Source organism: Zingiber officinale, chromosome 10A, assembly GCF_018446385.1.
Source record: "Zingiber officinale cultivar Zhangliang chromosome 10A, Zo_v1.1, whole genome shotgun sequence".
Classification (NCBI taxonomy): domain Eukaryota; kingdom Viridiplantae; phylum Streptophyta; class Magnoliopsida; order Zingiberales; family Zingiberaceae; genus Zingiber; species Zingiber officinale.
Window position 1 is genome coordinate 96908465 of NC_056004.1, and position 16787 is coordinate 96925251.

Consider the following 16787-nt stretch of genomic DNA (forward strand, 5'->3'; position numbering starts at 1 on the left):
AAGGAGCAATTAAGCAAAGTAGGACCATTCAACTCCGCTAAAGAGCTTTGGGAAAAACTCATTGAATTGAATGAGGGATCAAGTGAATCTAGGAGGGCCAAGAGATATCTTTTGGTGGGGCAACTTCAAACCTTTGCCATGAAGACCAATGAGACCGTGAGTCAAATGCACGGTAGATTCAAGAAGATAGTAAATGAACTTCATGTAATAGGTGAGAAGATTGACAATCGAGACCTAGTAAGGTATGTGCTCCAATCTTTTCCTAGAACCACCTTATGGGCATCAATGGTTGATGCGTATAAGGTATCTAGGGATCTTTCCTTGATTAAGCTTGATGAATTATTTTCCGAATTTGAACTTCATGAACAAGCTAATGAGCCTTCAAAAGAGAAGGGAATAGCTCTTGTTGTAGAAAAGAAGAAGAAGAAAGCTTCACCCCCACCATCCTCCGACTCCGAGGATTCAAGCGCCTCAGTAGATAGCGATCAAGAGGCGTATATGGTAAGGAAGATGAGAAAAGCATTTAAAACCTTTTCTACTAACAAGTCTCATGCTAGAGGGAGTTCAAGAAGCAAGAGTAGGACAAGAAGAGTCATTTGCTATAATTGCCAAGAAAAAGGACACATGAGGGATGATTGCCCCCTCTGGTAAAAGAAAGAAGGAAAGAAGAAGGAGGAGAAGAAAAAGAGAAAAGAAAAGGGAAAGAAGGCTCACAATCTAAAAGCAACATGGGATGATCCATCATCATCGGAGGAAGAAGAGCACCATGTAGTCAATTTTGCTCTAATGGGAATTGATGATATAGCCTCCACCTCATCCGAAAGAGAAGAAGGAAGGAGCTCAAGTGAAAATGAAGAGGGGAGCTCAAGTGAAGGGGGAGGTCAAACTTCGGATTCGGACTTCTCGGTAAGTGAGGTACACAATCTTCCTCCCCATATTTTGGTTAAAATTATTAAAAGCACAAATGAGGATTTATTCAAGGCAAAAAGGAAAAATAAATCTTTGAAACATGATATTATTTGTCTTGAAGAAAAATTAGAATCCATGTGTTCTAAGAACAATGATATACTTATTTCTTCCTCTACAAGTTCAAATGATTCATGTTTAGAAGAGGAAAATAGGAAATTAAGAGAAAAGGTAGAATTCCTTACCAATGCCCTTAGAAAATTTGAAATTGGCTCTAAAACCCTAAACATGATTATTGGGAGCCAAAGGGCAAGTTTTAAGAAAAATGGGTTAAGATACCAGGAACCCAACAATGAAAAGACCTACCATTGTCTACTTGCTAGGGGTCAATCAAAAACCAAGACTATAGATAGAAAATGGATCCCCTAGGAATATTTGGTTAACCCAATTAGAAAGAATTTCTATTGGGTGCCAAAATCAATCCTCAAGGGTTAGAGGATTTTAGGTTAGTCAACCATTAAAATCATAACTCAAATCCTTGAAAAATGGTTGACTTGAGACCTTAAGGGGGAGAATATTTGGTTAGCCTTGATAGAAATTCATGATTGAAAGGGCTAAGTAAAGGTTACCTTTATCTCACAATGACTTGCATTGTTTTCTAACCATAAATGTGAGATACTAGGATGATACAAATAATTCACTTATGCTTATGGCATTTTGATGAGTTATGAAATGTATCAATTTTTAGTGATCATAAGCCAACTATGGGGAAAGCAAATGTTTAATTAATGGACATCTTGCCCATAGATCATAGTTGGACATTTCAAATGTTTTGGAAATAATTCTATATTTTATTTACAGTGGATAGTTATTGTGAAACATATGAATTCAAAACTAGGGTTTAGTTTGATACAAACTTGAGTGATTTTTCAAAGTGTTTGAGTTTTTATCAAAACATCCCGAATATGATGAATTTTCATGAAAACATATTTTTCCTTTTTAAAGAACATCAAAAGAAATATGTATTCAAATTTTCATGATTTTTTTGAATTTTCTATAATTTTTTATGCATTTCTGAAGTTGACTTCGGAAGGCTGAAATTCAGCTTAGTAATGTGTCAGTCGACTGCGACAGTTAGCAGTCGACTGGTACCTATTTTCCAGCACTGTCAAGAGCTGGTTTTGGGAAATTTTAAGTCCTCATTGATACCTTGATATGTGTACATGTTTGGTATAATTTTTGATGGTGTGAAAGGGGGAGAAATGGGAAGGTTTAAGTTAGAAACCTAATTATGTGCAAAACTTGAAAATTAAGGTTGAAGAGCATATGTTAAGGGGGAGCTTGGGAATTATGCTTCATATTTACATATTGCTTTTAATTTTCATGTTGTTATTAATGCCTAACTTAAACATATTGCCACACATCAAAAAGGGGGAGATTGTTGATGCAATCGACCTAGCTAGGTTTGATCGGTACGATCATGGTTTTGATGTGTGTGTCAAAGAGTTTAAGTTAGGCTTTCATATGTGTTTGATATGCGTGGTTGAGTCTTGCAGGACTTGGTGAAACACACATAAGGAGCTTGGTGTAATTAAGCTTGGGAAGCTCATCCTAGGGCTCGGATCCTTGAGTCGGTGAAGGATGGTGTGGAAGGCATCCGAGGGACCGCCGTACGAGGAGCAACGGAGTGGAGCCAAGGGAAGTGGACTTCAAGGCAACGTGAAGGATGGCACGGAGAGGAGCCGCGGGCTCGGGTGCATCTGAGGGACGAAGGCCAAAGAAGAGGACTTCAAGGGCGACTCCGGAGAGGATGAGTGAGAGTGTGTACCAAGGTGCAGTCCAGTCGGTTGCAACTTTTAGCAGTCGACTACACCAGTCGACTGGATGTTTTAGCAGTCGACTGCACCAGTCAACTGCATGTTTTAGCAGTCGACTGGCAGTGAACAGAAGCATTCTGTTCGCTCAAAAAATAGCTACCAGTCGACTGCTAGTTTTAGCAGTCGACTGGTAAATGACCGTTGGTGCTGGAAAGTAGCAGTTGGCTACCTCTAACAGTAACACCAGTCGACTGATGGTTTTGTCAATCGACTGGTGTCGGGGTTTGAGTTGATTGTTGATCAACTCTCTCCTCTTATTTAAGGGATGCTTTGGGGGCTTGAAGAAGGTTACTGGTGCTAATTGTAAACCTTCTTAGTCTTGCCCAAAGCTTCCAAGTTCTCTTCTCTTCCTCCCAATATAAACTCCATCTTGTAAAGAGGAAGAGATCATTTTGTGAGAGGTTTGCTCCACCGAGAAGGAGAAGCTTTAGCCGAGATTGCCGGGGACTGATCCACAGAAGGATCAAGGGCTCGTCCACCTCAAGGACACGTCGTGGAGTAGGAGCATCATCTCCGAACCACGTTACATCCAGCATGTTAGCGTTTGTATTTTTCCTTGATTGCTTTCATTGTTTTGTTTAGTGTATTCCGCTGCGTACTAACCTTCTTGTAGAGAAGAAATCGATTTGGGGGTGTTGTCTATCCAACCCCCCTTCTAGCCGACCACCGATCCCCAACAGCTTCCACCGTACGATCCTCTGTCTGACCGCGCTGCTTGCCGGCAGCACAAGCTCCCAAAAGGATATCGAAAGATGGTGTTGTTGTCCGTTGCTGGGCCGAGCGGGATAGCCGCTCAGCTCGGGTCTTCACTATCTGCTCGGATTATGAGTCTGTTCCTAGGCCGAGCGGAGAAGTTACTCGGCAGTTACTTCCACTATCCATTTGGCTGATGAGTTTGCTGCCTGACCGAGCGAGATAGCCGCTCGGCCATAACATTGTTGTTTCTGTGTGTAGTCTGCTCGGCTGTAATTCTGTTCTGCTGTTCCAATCCAAGTACTTGATGTAAGGCCGAGTGAGGTAGTCGCTCGGCCCGGCTTCTGTATATACATGGTCATTTGTTCTTTTGTTGAGCGTCGGGTGCTCGACGCGTTGTCCGAGCCAAAGGTGATGTCAGATCGGGTACCCTCTCCTCTGGTTGGGCGATCCCTTCGCTCCGACCGGCCAAGCGTTGACCATATTAACTTTGACTTCCACCGTGGCAATGGTCCTCCTCAGGGTGGCCCCCTCATTATCACCACGTCACATACCTTCCCCTCAAGTCTAGTCGAAGGAGGCTGCAAGTCCGACTGACTGGACAAAAAATGTCTGCAAAGCTTTTCGTCCGATCGGCTGTCGACCTTTCCAGTACTCCGATCGGGATGACACGGCTTCGCAACCCGCTGGATAACCGCCTTTATCCAGTCGATTCACTGGATAGTGCCGATCGGCGAAATGAACATTCGTACTTGGCAAATTTTCCTTTGGCTTCTCTGGGCGAGCACGATCGATGCTGACGTCACCCGAATTTCTAGGAATTCGTGCAACTCTCAGCGCATTAAGGCTGAGCACGTCCCCATGCCTGTTAATGGCTTACATTAAATGTCAACCCGTGGGAATGCGCCACGTGTCATGCCCGCTGACGCCGCACGCCTGACGTGACAGGCCTTGATGTGACACTTGGCGGTTTAAATTCGACGATCCGATCCTTGCCTAGGTTTTTACAACCTAGATCGGATGGTTCTGATTGGCTGAGCTGGAGGCTTATAAGCTGGCAGCATCGCTTCCTTCGCACACTTTGCCTTCAAGTGCGTCCGTCGACCTTGCTCTGCTCCGACACCTCCTCCACTCTCAAGCGATCCTCCGTGCTTCTTCTCCGGTGATTTCTCTCCTTTCCTGCTTCTCCGACGATCCTCATCCTATAAGCTTCCCTCTAATCTCTTTTTCGATATTTCTTTTTGTCCCCGGTGACCCTCCAGTGGTCTTCTTGTTCTGTCGATCGCATTTCTTCCGCCGTTTCCACTTTTTGTTGCAATGGCAAGCTCTTCACAGCTGCCGACCCCCACTCCTGGACTCTGGTATACAACCATGGAGTCTAGATTTGATAAGGGCGACGCTGAGAGCCTGAGAAATAACTTTGAAATTCTATTCGACCATGAAATCATTTTGCTTTCTTCATCCGATCGACCAAATACTCCGTCGAGCGGCTGTATCTGTCTATTCCGAGACCACTTCACCGCCGGTCTGTGGTTCCCCATTTATCTCTTCATTATTTCCATTTGTAAATACTTTCGCATTTCTCTTCCTCAACTCGTGCCGAACTCTTTTCGTCTGTTGTGCGACGTCATTATCTTGTTCTGGCTGCACGGCATCCCTCTCTGTCCCCGGGTCTTCTATTATTTTTATTACCCCAAGCAGTTCGAGTCGAGGACTTTCCATTTCCAGTCTCGGGTCGGATTAGTTTTCTTTGATAAAATGTCTACCTCCAATAAACACTAGAAGGAGTATTTCTTTTTCATCCGTCTTCCTGAGCGGCCAAACTTTCTGATCCACTGGCAGCTTGAAGTGGCACCCCAGCCTCCACTGAAAAGATACAAGAGCTAATCGGACTATCTTCACACAGCATCCATGCTGGCCGGTCAGAAGTACAACATCCATAAGTTGCTGCTTGAGGGTGTCTTGTACATCTTCGGCCTGAGTCCGATCCGCACTCGGCTCCCGACCAGCTTAGGTATGAGATTACTTTACGTCCTTCTTTTGATTCTAACTAATTTTTCTGCCTCTTTTGCAGTCGAAGTCATGTTGAGAGCGCGTCTGGCCAGCAATGCGAAGCTCAAGGACACCACGTTCAATGCGGCGGCTGCTAGGAACTAGCGAGCCGCGGTCTTCAGTTGGTCGACTCCCATGAAGATCCGCTCGGTGAGGGCGAGGGGACACCTGTTGCCGGTGAGGGGACGACCAGCCAAACGCTAGTGTTGGGGCGACCAGCGGATCACAACAACCATCCGAGTTGCTCCCCGTCGCTCAGGCCGAGGGTTCGGCCTCCTCCGAAGAGCCACTCTCCAGGTGCAAGAGGCGCCATGCGAAGTCCCCATGCTCCGCTTCCTCGGCGGTGAGGACCGCCGAACGGGTCGAGACCTCGGCCCCAACTCCGATCCTTGAGACTGCGGCGGCTGCTTCTTCCGACCGGACGACCTCTCTAGCTAAGCTGACACAGGGGGTTGTCGCCGCAGAGCTCGTGGCCTTCATGCCGCCAGCCTCGCAGCCATCGAGGGTTCTGAGGTCCGACATCCACTCAGCATCCACGTCCCGACCCGCTGGCCAGGCAACCTCGACACAATTGACCTCGAGCGGCCGGAGACACATCACTGTGATCCTCCACCTGCTCACTGAAGACTACAGCAAGCCTAGCCCCACTTCTCGAACCCCCGAGCACCAAATCATCATTCGAGGGCCACTTGCCAAAGTTTGGGAGGGCGCACGGGCCCGAGCGGCGTTGATGCCTCCGAGCGCGCTCACCAATAGACACACCTAAATGTCGACTGGAGTAACTACCTTTTAGTGTAATTACTTTACCTCCGATCGGTGCTAACCTTTTCTTATTTGTCCGTAGTATTGGGTGGAGAACCTGGCCATGTGCCACAAGTTCACATATTTGGAGGACGAGGTCAAAAAGTTAAAGGCCTCAAGTAGCCAACCCTCTGCCGACTCGTAAGAAATGGCCAAACTGAAGGCTGACCTGGAGAAGAGCAATAAGCTTCTTGAGGCAGAGCGGGGAAAGGCTGTAGATCAGGCAAAAGTTTAAGGCCTGACGACGCATTAGACTACCTTGAGTGAGGTCAAAGGCTATAAAATTTTGAAGTTTTAATGTACGCTCGCCCGTTCGGCGAAGCTTTTATCTACAATATGTTCGCCCGTCCAGTGAAGCTTTTCCCTTATAGCATTTCTGCTTTTTATTGTATGAGCGCCCGTGATCTTCCCAATCGGCCGTACTTTGTATGCCTATCTTGATCATTTTTGCTTTTCACAAAGTATTTTGGCACGTAATCCCGAACGGGAAATGTATCTAAAGACGGGTGCTGTTGAGCAGCACATATTTATAGTCGGCCTTTCGACATCATGAGCAGGCTTGGATTTAACGTCGTCGCTCGACGGTTGACGAAGATAAAAGAATTTTACCTCCCACGTTTAAGGTCGTCGCTCGACCGTTGATGAAGATAAAGAAAAAGGTGAACCTCTGACGAAAGCACGGGTTTAAGGTCGCCGCTCGACCGTTGATGAAGACTCGGGTTTAAGGTCGTCGCTCGACCGTTGGTGGAGACAAGAGTTTAATGTCGCCGCTCGACGGTTAATAGAGACTCGCCCTTAACGCCGCCGCTCGACGATTTGGTGAAGACCTAGGTTTAAGGTCGCTGCTCGACCGTTGGTGGAGACACGCGTTTAACGTCGCCGTTTGACGGTCGGTGGAGACGAGGGTTTAAGGTCGCCGCTCGACCGTTGGTGGAGACACGCGTTTAACGTCGCCGCTCGACGGTTTGAGGTAGACTCGCATTTAACGTCACCGTTCGACGATTGATGAGAACCTGAGTTTAAGTTCGCCGCTCGACCGTTGATGGAGACTCACGTTTAAGGTCGTCGCTCGACCGTTGGTGGAGACAAGAGTTTAAGGTCGCCGCTCGACCGTTGTTGGAGACACGCGTTTAATATCGTCGCTCGTCTGTTGATGGAGACAAGGATTTAAAGTCGTCGGTCGACCATTGATGGGGACACGCGTTTAACGTCGCCACTCGATGATCGGTGGAGACGAGGGTTTAAGGTCACCACTCGACCGTTGGTGGAGACATGCGTTTAACGTCCACACTCGACGGTTTGAGGTAGACCCGAGTTTAACGTTGTCGCTCGACGGTTGATGAGGACCCGAGTTTAAGGTCGTCATTCGATCGTTGATGGAGACTCGCGTTTAAAGTCGCTGCTCGATGATTTGATGGACTGTTCGGCCCAATGTTTAGAAAACTCGTTTTTATTCTCATTCTGCATCCAAAGAAGGCATATAAATACATTGCTTATTCATTCGCGCTCCACGACCGCTTGAGCTGTCATCCTTCCTCATCTTCCAGAAAGTAGGCGCCCGAACGGAGCTTTTCCACAACCTTGAAGGGTCCTGCCCATGGTGCTATTGTTGGTGCAAGTTGCATCAGAATCAAACCTAAGTTTTGATGTTGTCAAAGGTTCAAGTTAAGTCTTGTTGCGATCTAACAAGTTGACTGAGTGTGCAGGTTGTTTACTCAACCGGGAAAGACCTAGTTGGAGGCTAGGCAGGAGAAATGTTAGTAGATCGTGGAACCCCAGGTGCAAGTCCAAGTGGGTTGAGGGGACCCAACACTTGGCGGTGTGATCAAGAGGTCTGGAGGACTGAAGATCAAGGAAAAAGTCCTAGCAAGCCGATCAAAACTAAGTGAAAAGGCCAAACTAGATCTGGAGGATCTAAGTTTGGCAGGTAGGTTGAGGTAAATAACTGGAGGAGCGACAGTGAGGTCGGGTTCCTGAAGGGAACAACCTTAGGTTGCTGATCTAACTGAAAAAACTGGAAAGGTTTCCAAGTTGAAATCAAGACAGTTCTACTATCTTTATATTACTCATGCAATATTATTACTGTGCTAACATCTATTTTGCAGGATTCTTTTTTGTCTAACACTGTGTTGTAGGTCCGGCTGGATCGGTCGACCGAACCGGAGGATCGGTAGACCGAACAAGAAGAAATCAAAGCAATTTTCAGATTAGACCAGAACAGATCAGGGTCCGATCAAGGTTTGATCGATCGACCGAACAGTAAGATCGGTCGACCGAACAATAATGACTCAGCACAGACCAGCTCATCAACATTGATCTGAAGCAAAGGAAATTTACACTGATCGGTCGACCGAACCGGATGATCGGTCGACCGAACCAATCAACATTAATGGTGCAATAAATGTGGATCTCGCCAGATTTTGACGAATAGGGAAGGAGCATGTTCGGTCGACTGAAAAATGGGATTGGTCGACCGAACCCTTAATGACAAATTAATGCCATAGATCGAGCCAGCGTCAGACTCCAGCCAGGAAGGAAGGGAGCTGGTTCGGTCGACCGAATGCCCATTACACTTATAAAAGGAGGCTCGAAGTTTGAGGCTGTACAACATTGTTTTCTGATCATCTCAAAGCTCATCTCTGCAAGCGGACCGTACTACAAGTCTTCTACGACTCTTCAAGCTACTCCGCCCGGAAGTGCCGACCGAGCTTCAACCTTCACTTACTACTGTTGGTATACTTTATTTGTATTGCACTTACATTCAAATAAGATAGTAGGATTGTTACTATCTTATATCTTTGTATCCGTATGATCTGCTTCTTTCTGAGGATTTCGGAAAGAAGGGTTATAGTGGATTGCCCATCGGTGCGGTCAAGGATCGCGGGTCTTCGAGTAGGAGTCGACCTAGGCTCCGAACGAAGTAAATGAGCTAGTCTTTCTTTTTACTTTTCGCTGCACAACTTTATTTTTAAAGTTAAAGAATTTTTTTTAAAAAAGAGCGATATTCACCCCCCCCTCTATCGCACTCATTCGATCCATCAATTGATATCATAACCTCGTAAGATCTGAATTAACTTAACCGTTTTTCAAAGCATTTTTAAAACTTTTTCCTTTTCTTTTAGAATATTTTTTTCTTCTTATCTCTATTTTTTCAGGCACTACTAATTCCAAAACAAAAGTCTTGGAAATATTTTTCTTTTAATTCTTGTCTTGCAAGGATGTCGAACTCATATCAAGAAGGTTATAGTACTATCCGACCTCCACTATTCAAAGGAGAAAATTTCAGTTATTGGAAGAATAGAATGGAGTGCTACTTGAAGTCCGATATCGAGCTTTGGTTCACGATCTTGAAAGGCTACACTCCCCCGACAAAAGACGGAACACTATTAGAACCAGAAGAATGGACTCCCCAAATGATCAAGAAGGCACAACTGAACTACAAGGCGATCAACACCATCCAGTGCGGGCTTACAATGGAGGAGTTGAACCGAGTCGGCCCCTATGATAATGCTAAAGAACTGTGGGACTCTCTAGTCAAACTACACGAAGTGACCGACGAATCTAAGGTAAATAAAAGGGATTTACTTTTAAATAATTTATTTAATATTAAAATGTTTCCTAGAGAGACGGCCTCGCAACTACACGCTCGACTGAAGGACATCCTCAATGGCCTCCATCTGATCGGACACGACTTGGAAAATCGCGACACAATAAGGTATGCGTTAAACGCTTTTCCGAGGAATGCTTTGTGGGCATCAATTGTAGATGCATACAAAGTTTTTAAGGACCTTTCAATTCTTAAGTTAGATGAGCTATTCTGTGAATTAGAATTACCTGAACAATCTAACGTAAGCCATGTCGAGAAAGGAGTAGTTGTGTATGCAGGTCCAAGCAAGGAAACTAAAATAAGAACAAAGATTAAGTCTGAAAGTGAGTCAAACTCTGACTCAACGAACGAAAAAGAATTATTCAACATGGTTCGGAGATTGTTGAGGAAGAAGAAATTCAGAAGAAATGCCAAGAAGACACCGCTCAACCAGACCCAAAACAAATCAGAAATGATTTGTTACAGATGCAACAAGAAGGGGCATTTTAAAAATGAATGCCCAAATTGGAAGGAAGAAAGACCCAAGTTGACAAGAAGGAAGAAAGCTCTCCAAGCGACGTGGGACGAAACCTCTTCCGACGAATCTGACACGAAGCAAACAAAGCACTCGAGCCTGTTGGTGCAACCTTAGGTCAAGGTTGACCTGGTTGGCCCAACTCGAGTTGACCTGACTCGAGGTGTATTTTGATGTTTGACGAGAATAGAAAAGTTGTATCTTGATGTTTGACAAGAATACAAACTTGGGAGATTGTGGGTGCAACCTTTGGTCAAGGTTGACCTGGTTGACCCGACTTGAGTTGACCTGATTCGGGTAAAGTCCAAGTATGGAGACTTGGCACGGGAAAAGTCCAAGTATGGAGACTTGGCACGGAAAAGTCCAAGCAGGGAGCTTGGCACGGGAAAAGACCAAGTATGGAGACTTGGCATGGAAAAGTCCAAGCAGGGAGCTTGGCACGGGAGAAGTCCGAGTATGGAAGCTTGGCATGCGAAGTCGGAGAGGGCTCGGCAGCTCGTTCTCCGGACTAGGTCAGAGAGGGCTCGGGAGCTCGTTCTCTGGACCGGACGTGGAAGTCAGAGAGGGCTCGGTAGCTCGTTCTCTGGATTGGATGAAGTCAGAGAGGGCTCGGTAGCTCGTTCTCTGGACTGGATGGAGTCAGAGAGGGCTCGGGAGCTCGTTCTCTAGACCGGACGAAGTCGGAGAGGGCTCGGTAACTCGTTCTCCGGACTAGGTCAGAGAGGGCTCGGGAGCTCGTTCTCTGGACCGGACGAAGTCGGAGAGGGCTCGGTAGCTCGTTCTCCGGACTAGGTCAGAGAGGGCTCGGGAGCTCGTTCTCTGGACCGGACGTGGAAGTCGGAGAGGGCTCGGTAGCTCGTTCTCCGGACTAGGTCAGAGAGGGCTCGGTAGCTCGTTCTCTGGACCGGATGAGGAAGTCGGAGAGGGCTCGGTAGCTCGTTCTCCGGACTAGGTCAGAGAGGGCTCGGTAGCTCGTTCTCTAGACCGGGAAGGCTTTAGGTTTAAGGCTGGGAAATTGGATCGGTCTGCAGACCGATCCAGTGATACTATGGGTTATCTGATCGGTCTGGTGACCGATCAGTAACCAAACAGTGGCTCACTGTAAGGTATCTGATCGGTCACCAGACCGATCAGGAACCAATCAGGAAACGATCAGGAGGCAGAAAAAGGAAGGGGGATCGGTCTGTGGACCGATCCACCTATAGGCTGATCGGTCCACAGACCGATCATGCCTCGAAGCCAACTCTCACAGAGAGTTGGTTGATCGGTCTGGGGACCGATCAGCCTAGGGCCTGATCGGTCCACAGACCGATCAGGAGACTCCCAGACCGATCAGGTTGGAGCCTGATCAGTCCAGGCCTAGCCGTTGCGACACAACGGCTAGATTTCTGTGTCTTCTTTGTCTTCTTCGCAGGTGCAGGATATAAGGCGCTACAGGAGAAGAAATACATCTCTCTGATATTGCTTCCTTCTTCCTCACTCTTGCGATCTGAGCTTTGCTGAGCTCCCTATTCCTGAAGCTTCGTGTGAGCTTCCCTCGACTGGGTGATCAGCTGCTGTTGACATCGTGAAGTTGCTGCTTCATCGAACTCCCGTCGACGAGAAGGCAAGCAAAGTGTTTTTACATTTATATTGTTCTTGTTTTCTTTCTCTATTGGTTGTACTCCATTCTTGCTGTTGCAAGAGAGATTGTGGCGAGGTTTCGCCACCCAGAAGGAGTTCATATTAGCCGGTTATCCGGGGTCTCATCCACCGACGGATTGATAGGCTTCGTCCACCTTACGGACACGCCGAGGAGTAGGAGTATCATCTCCGAACCTCGTTACATCATCATGTTTGAGGTTTGATCTTCTCCACTTTCGTTTCTACATTATATTTTCGCCACGCTAACCTAAATTGTAGGAAGAAATGATAATTTGAGGTCGGCTATTCACACCCCCCCTCTCTAGCCGCATCCGAAGGTCCTAACAGAGCCATCTTGCATTTATGGCAAGAAACAAAGATTCTGAATCTGAGTTCGATGAAGAGTACAAGTCCGAGATCGACATCGAGTCCGAGAAAAGTCGCGGATCCGAAGATCCAAATATGGTAACGATTTATTCTAAGTCTAACTTACTTAAAGTAGTTAAATGCTTGTTTAAAAAATTATCAAAATCTGGAAAACAAAATAACTTGTTACTTAAGGAAATAGACCATCTTAAGCAACAAGATAACTTGAGTGATTCGACTAACCAAGTTCAAGTCGGAACCTCAACTCAAGTTGAAAAACTTGAGGAAGAGAATTCCAACTTGAAGGGTCAAGTCGAGCGACTCAAGAAAATGTTGGAAAGGTTCGAACTGGGATCCAAGTGTTTGAATATGGTACTTGGATCACAACGAGCCATGTACAACAAATCAAGACCTGGTTACAACCCTAAACAAACAAACAAATCATACTTGTCATTAATTAGTCAAAATGTTAGAAGTCAAGTCCAAGCATGAGTCCAAACAAAATATTTAACCAAATCAATTAAACCAAACCTCTACTTGATCCCTAAGAGTCAGATTCATTACTTAGATAGACATTATCTAAGCTATGACTCAAGGGGAGCAACTAGAAAGACAATCCAACCAACTTGATTAACCAAACTTATACACTTAGGATTAGGTCTACTTTCTGCTTAGGACAGTTAGATAAAAAGGTTTACCAAACCCTACAACATAGCACCGGAATGGATTGAGATGATAGTACGTCAAGGAAGCTTTGTCGAAGGCATGTCTAGGCTGAATCTTGTGTATTCTATCTGGTGGACTAGACTTAGTGGATCTAACCGAATCTACCCTATTCAAACATGGGCTAGTTAGACCAAAATTTAGCATTAAGTTTTTTGGGCAGGAACAGTTTGGAAAGTATTCAGCAAGTGGTCCACCGTTGATACACAAGAAGGTCATATGCCTCACCAATGAACAGAAAACTTATCCTTAGGATGTATGCTTGATTAACCCAAAACTAAGTTTGAATCTAACATGAGTTCAATGACCTTTTTTAATAATTCAAATTAATTTCAAACCTAATTAATTTCAAAACTAATTTCAAACCTAATAAATTTCAAATTATTTTAAAACTATTTTAAAACTTAATTAAAAATTATTTTAAACTCAATTAAAAATTATTTTAAAACCTTAATTAAAACTATTTTAAAACTTAATTAAAAATTATTTTAAAACTTAATTAAAAATTATTTTATAAAACTTAATTAAAAATTATTTCTTAATTAAAACTATTTTAAAACTTAATTAAAAATTATTTTAAACTTAATTAAAAATTATTTTAAAACTTAATTAAACCTATTTTAAAACTTAATTAAAAATTATTTAAAAATTATTTAAAAATTAATTAAAAATTATTTTAAAACCTAATTAAAACTATTTTAAAACTTAATTAAAAATTATTTTAAAACTTTATTAATTATTAAACTTAATTAAAATTATTTTAAAACTTAATTAAAAATTATTTTAAAACTTAATTAAACTTAATTAAAAATTATTTTAAAACTTAATTAAACTTAATTAAAAATTATTTTAAAACTTTATTAATTATTTTATTACTTAATTAAACTTAATTAAAAAATTATTTTAAAACTTATTAAATACTATTTTAAAACTTAATTAAATCATTAACTTAAAACTTAATTAAACATATTTTTATAACTTAATAGAACTTAATTAAACTTATTTTTGCACTTTACTAAACTTATCATTTTGAAACTTAATTAAATTCTAACTTAATTAAATTATTTTAAAAACCCTTATTTCAAACTTATAATAAATATTTTTTTCAGAACTTAATTTAAAAATTTTCAAAATAAAATATTTTTCAAATAAAATAAAATTAAAATAATAATAATAATAAATAAATAAATAAATAAAATTATCGGTCGACCGATCATATTTACCAGTCGACCGAACAGACGTTGTCCTTTTTGAACCAGTCAACTATATTTTTTAAAATCGGACGAACAATAAATTAATCGGTCTACCGATCACCTTTTTCGGTCGACCAAAAACTTTATGAACCACCATCCGCTTTGTGTTGGTGTACGGAAAATCGTTTATCTTTAAGTTATCGGTCGACCGAACCTCTATTCGGTCGACCAAACATCTATCACTCGGCTTCAGATGACGGCGAATTTATTGGATCGGTCGACCGAACCGCTTATCGGTCGACCGATTGAGGTCTATATAACATCCACATAACCGGAGTCTTTCATACAACTCTCCTTTCCTATTCTCCACATTTCTCCGACGATCTTTCGAGTATCTACGTTCACAAGCCATGCCTCGATATGAATTGAAGTTTAGTCATTTCTTTCTTATCGCATATTTACTTATTTTTTATTTTCTTTTTAGTGAAAAAATGCGTAAACTTGCCCAAACGGAAGCTAGCTCCTCCAATCCCAGCCAAGACCCTAGGTTCTCCACAGAAGACTTGCATCAATCTTTTTCCAATAAGACCTTTTTAGTTGTGGGTACTAGATGTCTTGATCTACCATTTTATCAAACCTACTGTCCTGAAATAATCGATATTATACACCATTACTCGTTAAACAGTCTGGTTCTCTATAGACATGCATATAATCCTACACTTTGCACTGAATTTTATCATAATTTGTGTGAGATTGATGCATATCATTTTAAAACTAGAGTTGCATCGAGGGATATGTTGTTTGATTTTAATATATTCTCTCGCTTCTTACGCATGTGTCCCTCAACTATCCGGATCTTTGCTTATCCATCGTATCCTGACATTTTGCCCGATCCGTTTTCTCATCTGACACTAGACCTCATGTATGCCGATTTCTTCCAAGGTCCTCGACCAAGGAAGATGTCTTCAGTCCCACTAAGCCCAAATGACAATGCATTATACAAAATGGTCGTCTCATACATTCATCCTCTTTCATCCAGAGATCAGGCAGTTCTACGTCCTGTTCATCTTTTTCTGATGTATGTCCTTAAACATAAACTAGATATAGATTTTGCTTATTGGGGTTTTAAGTCCATAATCTACTACTCTGGCTATAGTACCTCGTTCAAGGTACACATGATTCATTGTCATATCCTTACAGCTTTCATAGCTTCCTTAGGAGTAGGTGTTGGGCGTGGTGAGTTGATCGAGTTATCCGATTTTGACCTAATTGGTGTTCTTCAAATGTCCTTGGCTGGGATTAAGACTAGTCCTCAGGGTCTGGTTTACAAACGTACTCATCCATACTATGTTCCCCCGGTCAAGGAACCAGTCGATGCTGAGGATAATCCCATTGCTATAGAGGAGCCCTATATACCGCCGTTAGCTATTGAGTATTCCCAGACTCTAGTTTTTGATGCTGCTCAGGCGACTTCATCTACATCCCCTCCTCCTCAGTTTAGTGATCCATTCGTCAGCTCCGGGACGATATTTTTAGTCGTTTCGACTCTCTTCAGACGATGTTCCAGGGCCAGCTGGCAGATTTTCGTCAAGATATTACTAGACAAGTAGAGACGTTGGAGGCACAACAGACTAGGATGTTTGGATATTTTTATGCTGCCCATGATCCTCCACCTCCTGATACCTGACTTTTTATATTTACTTCTGGACTAGTGTGGCCTATCAGACTTATGTGTATTTGGACCTCGTACCTTTAATTTGTATTTCTGGTTACTTAATTTTGCATAATTGTTGGTTGTGTTTTATAGAATAGGTTTCTTAACATGCTTTTAAAATATTATTTAGTAGTTTTTCAAATTATTTTGTAAACATTCCCATTTCAAATTTTGGTTTTCAAAACTCCTTGAAAGCATTTTCACTTTCTAGAATAGCCTAGGTCCTACCGTAGAATTGCAAGATCCTATAGTTCTAGGAGCCAGCATCTCACAAGCACAGTAGGATCCCTTGCTTGATAACCTAGAATGAGTGAGATACTTAGGGCCTAGCCTAAGATTTCAGATGCTTATGTCAGTGCATCGCTATAAATCTAGTCTTTAAACAACATACATGAATCAATTTGGGTTAACTAGCTAGTAAAAATCTAGTTAGTACTAAATACTCAAATTGACCAACCTGAGTCAATAGCTACTATCTTGTGATAGTTAGCCTTGAACAAATGTTGGACATTTCATCATAAGGACACATTTTTCTTAATTTTCCTAACCATGCTTGGATTTTTAGGATAAATACCAATTTTAGGAGGAGCTTTAAACTAACCTTTTAGAATTTTACCTTACATATTTTCAAAAATATTTTTGAAAACTTTTTCGAAAACTTTTTATATTTTTAAACTTAGTTGAAATTTTTCATATTTTTAAACTTCTATAAATTTTT